Genomic DNA, 6,267 nt, shown 5'->3' on the forward strand with positions numbered 1-6,267 from the left:
CGTCTTGTTTTTTTTTAGGCACATAGCTTACAACTGACAGTTTATCTGAAAAGATAAAGTTTGACGACAAAACATATCGTCCCTTCGCAACTTCCATAACTGCAGGAATATCTGACTTTTTTGCTCAGTGTTCCTGTCTTGGTGATATTTTTCTGGAGCAAAAATTCTGCAGTTGGCACTGATATAAAAAAAATATCTGTGGTAACACTTCTTCTAGTTGCAAACAGTGATTTCATCATGTCACACAGTACACACAACCAGACGTTCTTGATTTTTCTCAGGTGCACTCCCAGGAAGTTTTCCAGTATAGACTTGGAGATTCTACAGGCGAGTGGTTTTCACGTCTTCAGCTGCCCACACTTTAATTCCATATCTTGCTGGTTTTGACTTCATATACTCTCTCATTGGACATTTCCCTCGGAAAGAGACTAATTGTTCATCTACCGTTACTTCTTCAAATGGCTTATAGAGTTTTTTGCAGTTTTCTATAAATCCATTCAAATTTCGCGAAAAGCTGCAAGTTTAACATTTTCTTTTCTTTGACTACGTGTTGATTTGTCATCAAATTCTCAATCTCTGGAAAAATGTAAGGACATTTTTCGCGTGAAGTTAACTGGATAACATTCAGCATTTGTAACGTAATATACCAAGGGGGGTCCCATCAGGACCCCAGGTAACGTTATGCTGTTTTTTTGCATATGTTTCAAATGATTTTTTAATTTTTGTTGCACTATACCGAACTTGATTAAATTTATGACACATACAAAGATGATGAGAAAAATTGTTGCTATAGGTAAGGCGGGAGATAAAAAAATTCACCTCTGGGGTCCCTACGAGACCCCGCTTGGTATGTTAAAGGTTAACAACAATTAAAAAAAAATTCACAAAATATGTTTAGTTTTTACTTTACGACATGTAACATATATGTTATATTGTGCTTCAAGGGTAATTTTTTTTTTAGTATTGCATTGTATAGCTTGGTGTAAATGAAGATAAACACAACAAAAGAAAACTGTAATTTCGTTGGATATATACACAGTTGTATGCACAAATCAAGCAGGGCCAGATTTAGCTGATGGGGGGCCCGGGGCACTTTTAGATTGAGGGCCCCCATGCAAAAATTTGGCGCCTACAGCTGAAAAAACCACCTCTATGTCTACAGTAGTATTAATCCTGCACTGCACAGCATTTTGTAGAAACTTTAAAGGCTGAAAGAAAAAAAATAATAACACAAAATCACATTTTGTCCATGTAGAGGGGGCCTACAAAAGTCGGGGGGCCAGGGCACCTGCACCCTCTGCCCCCCCCTATAAATCCGGGCCTGAAATCAAGTAAAACAGTTTTATTCAATGAACAGGAATATCTATTCCATTCCGTGATGATGAAGATTACTTGATATGTGCAAAACAATCAAAAGCGATGAAACAAAATCTAGAACTTTGCATCATCGGAAGAGCATAAAAAGTTCAATGCCACGGCTAAATTTTATGCCTGCGCATTAAAGTCGGCACTGTGAAAGACCTGAAAGCAATTGCGGTCTTTCAAAAAGCAAAGATGAACATTACATTCCACACATTTATTGTTGGTGAGGTTTTGTAGCTTCCTGCGGGTGCAAACTTTGCACCGTTGACGCTTTTCAGCCTTTTCCATTGTGTGCCCAACAACATTAGCACTGCTTGTATATCTTGCCCGTTTTTCTGTTAGTAGGGCTGTTGAAAGAGAAGCTCGCTTCCTGCTACTAAACTTTCCAATCAAGCAATGGGCTACACTTCTGCGAAAGTCTTTGGAAGTAAGAAGGTGATTTTCATCTTCTTCCTTCATCAATTTGGTGTAAACAATATACGAGTTGTTTATTGCAATGTCAATAAGGTCATGGACTATTCTGAGATAGTATTTGTGTTTTGATCGATGGTCGAATTGGTATGTTACCTTTTTTTGATCCATGATATCCACTCCCCCCATGTGGCTATTGTATTTTTTTACAACAGCTGGACAACCTACTGTTTCCCTTGTGCTGGAACCTTTTTTTCTTTTTGTTTTTTCAAGGAGTGGATAGGCAGAAACAAAGTTTGAAAGCATATTTACTGGTTTACTGTCCATCCATTTGACAAAATGTATGTAATTTGATTCAAAAGCCATCACATCTCCAGTTTTCATGGTCTTATTCTGTGGAACTTGTGGTGGCTTTGGCAGATGTTTTCGATTTGCTCGTACAGTTCCTGCGCATAATACATCTCTTTCCAATAACTTGTATTGCAGCAATGGGGAATTGAAAAAATTGTCGATATACACCTCACACTTCAAATCTTTAATATTTTCAGTCAGTTCAAGAACCACTCCTTCTCCAAGTCCATATTCAATTTGACCACTTTTCTTCCCAGTGTACAAATTGTAGTCAAACAAATAGCCAGTTTTAGAACAGCATCTACACCACATTTTGAAACCCCACGCAGTCGGCTTGCCTTTTACATACTGCCGAAGTATGTTGTGGCCTTTGAATTTGATCATGTGTTCATCAATAGACTGACATTTTGTTGGACCCACTGCCGCAATAAAGGCAAGTTTAAAATGGTCTAAAACAGGTCGAACTTTGAAAGCTCTATCATGAGATGAATCAGATGGTTGTCTCATTAGCTCATTGTCATTGAAATGCAGAAAAGCACGAATTTCTTCAAACCGTCGCAAAGTCATGACGTTTGAAACATATGGAACTCCAAGATCACTTTCAGTTGACCAGTAATCTCTCAGACATGAGTTTTTGTGATATCCCATCACAATAGTCATTCCAAAGAAAGCTTTCAGTTCATCTGCTTCAATATTGAAAACATGACCTTTTTGATGACTGTAAAGAACTGTCTGTGGAATTATTATCTCAGCAATTAATTTGCTGAAATTAGCAACTTCATTAAAAATTTCAAGTGGAGTGGCAGAAGATGTTACTGATGCAAACACTTCTCCATATTCAAAATGAATCTCTGTGTCATTGGTATCAGGTTGATTGGTTGCGTTGTTGAATTTTGATTTCTTCCAAACAAACTTCAAGTTTTTGTGGGATGAAGTACAATCCGTGGTGTTTACTAAAGGTATTTGAGTTTGGATTTGGGATGGTGTGGGTGGTTCAATGGTTACTTCAACTGGTTCGAAATCATTACCATTGTGAAGGCGGTTACTGTCAATTGCATTGATGTCATCTTCTAAAAATTGGATATCTTCTTCATCAAGCTCTAAAGCATCTTCGCAGTCACTGTTGTCGCAAAATAGTAGTTGTTCCACTTCATCTTCATTCAGTTGAAAGTACTTTGTCCTCTTCGATGATGTCATATCAAATAGTATATTATGCACACAATATTAGCTTATTATGAAAAATAAAAACAACATGCAATTAACAAAATATGCCATATAGTAGCTAATTTGTACTTGCTGGATAAATTATTTCACATAAGCAATGCAATTGTATTTACTGAAAATATTATACATGACCAATACGTTTATTTTACACGAACTTAAGGTTTTTAAAGCTATATATTACAGTTTAATCCATTGTACAATAAGCCTAGTTGTATAAACTAGTAGATAACAACAACACAATTGTTGAAATCAAGCAAAATTGCAGTTAAAAGTCTAAGCAAACAATAAAAGTCAAGAAAAAAAATCTAAACTGATTTGTGAAGCTAGTTACAGCAACCTTTCAAGATGGCTGATTAGTTACCCCTGAAGCGCAATGTAACACATATGTTACATCATGTAGAATCTCATTATTTTGCATCTTCCTCTTATTTTATCACAACAAAAACTTGTAATACGTAATTTAAAAGATGTTTTCATACAAATTGCAAAAAAAAGTTAAAAATACATTTTTAGACAAAAGAAAATTAGGTTTCAAATGCTAAAAATTTTGCACTCAAACTCCACAAAAGTTTTCAACTCCAAACATGGGAAAATAAAAAGTGTTTCCAAGCAAATAAAAAAAAATAGTTAAATTATGCCTTAAACATGTTCCAAGAAGTCACAAAATCATCAAAAGAGTAGTAAATAAAATGATATATGAAGATGAAGTCATGTAACATATATGTTACATTGTGCTTCAAAGGGTTAATGGATTATGAATGGGGGTATATTTCAGCCAAATCTTACGTCCCACAGGGTGTGCAACACACTATAGCTGCCATCCAAGTGAAGCCTGCCGTAAGTTCACATGTTAGGCTACAGTATAGTAGTTTATTACGTATTGTTACTTTACAAAATCAATTTACAAAATCAATTTTAGCTATTTACTTTAGGGAAATAGAATATTATTATATATTGCTGATATCACTAACATTGTATTGTGAAGGTTCAATATTCTGAAAAAACATATTTTTTTGAAAAATCAGTTTCTTTGACCTAAGGTGAAATCTAGATTAGCTAGTATATGATGTATTAAAGTTAGATGGGAAACCATACATTCTGCATCTTTTGCTGCTTAAGCTTCTACCATTTGTGGTTCATTAGATATGGATATTGGATCTATTCGACCCCCTAAAAAATGAGGAGGATTGAGCTACCTCTAAACATTAAATGTTTGAAAAATAATTTTCAAGTAGTATTTTTTACCCAATAGAAATCTTTAAACTCCTGGCAGCAACAAAATTTTAGAAAAGTCTTTATAAAGACCATCCTAATTGATTGGTTATGTTACAAGTTAAACTGATTTGATTTGTATTAATTATTTTCCGAAATAAAACTTATACAATCTGATTTTTTCATACACACATAATTCAGTTACATTATGATTTATATGCACTGGAGCTGAAAATGAACTCAACTACAACAACAACAAACGTTCAACTCTTGACAGCTTATGGTTATGCTGCTTGCTTACAATCTTAATTAGTTCAATATATTCCTTATCGTGTTTATCCATGAAGTAAAAGAATATAATTTCTGATCGCAGAGAATTGTGTTCAACATTTAAATATCTACGTAACCGTGTCATGAACTTGCAAGTTCAAACAAACCCTTCAATATTTATTGTGTATTATTGCCAGCTCGTACTGGGATGTTGTTCACAGGTAGGCTATTAAACTGATATTATAGAAAAGTTTGTTTTATTTCTTGCTAAATCTGAATTCAAATGCATTGAATTCTACTTCTAGCTCGTACTGTGATTTATAACAGGTTTGCCTGAACCAGAAGGTTCCAAATGCTAGGGTAATATTACATCACAAAAATTCAGTTGTTTTGTCAACAAGTCAAAGAAGTTTCCAGAATCACTACTACACAAAGTTTTCTAGAATCAGATTTCACAATAAAAGATTGCATAAGGAACTATAAGTCAGTATTCGATGAAACACCGCAACAGAATTACTATAAAACAGTTCACCTATGCTAGAACAAAATGTAGCCTGCCGCAGGACTAGGCATATTGATTGTGACACCAAGTAGGGCTTATAATCTATATTTGTTTCGTAACTATTATGAAAAACTTTATATAGTTGCAAATATCGCGGTGTAGGCTTCTTTTTTAATTTTTAAAAATGAACAAATCCTTATTTCACGATTGCATAACAATAGAACAGGCCAGTGGTGGTGATGGCATGTGCTTACCCCGACTGCAATTTATGAGACAACCAACATTTCTGAGGCAGTTGCCTGCGTTGTCTTCTAGAACCAAGTCAAGTCAGGCTTAGTATATGATGTAGGGACCTGCTATGTCAAGTCATGCTTTACATATGATCTAGGGACTTATCATGTCAAGTCAGACTGAGCATATGCTCTAGAGACCTGCTAAGTCAAGTCATGCTTTACATATGATCTAGGGACTTACTATGTTAAGTTAGACTTGGCATATGATCTAGGGACCTACTATGTTAAGTCAGGCTTTACATATGATGTAGGGACTTGTCGTGTCAAGTCAGACTGAGCATATGCTCTAGAGACCTGCTATGTCAAGTCATGCTTTACATATGATCTAGGGACTTACTATGTTAAGTCAGGATTAGCATATAATCTAGGGTCCTATCATGTCAAGTCAGTCTTAGCATATGATCTAGGGGCCTATCATGTCAAGTCAAACTTAGCATATGATCTAAGGACCTACTATGTTAAGTCAGACTTGGCATATGCTCTAGAGACCTGCTATGTCAAGTCATGCTTTACATATGATCTAGGGACTTACTATGTTAAGTCAGGATTAGCATATAATCTAGGGTCCTATCATGTCAAGTCAGTCTTAGCATATGATCTAGGGGCCTATCATGTCAAGTCAAACTTAGCATATGATCTAAG

Source organism: Aplidium turbinatum, chromosome 1, assembly GCF_918807975.1.
Source record: "Aplidium turbinatum chromosome 1, kaAplTurb1.1, whole genome shotgun sequence".
NCBI classification, from domain to species: domain Eukaryota; kingdom Metazoa; phylum Chordata; class Ascidiacea; order Aplousobranchia; family Polyclinidae; genus Aplidium; species Aplidium turbinatum.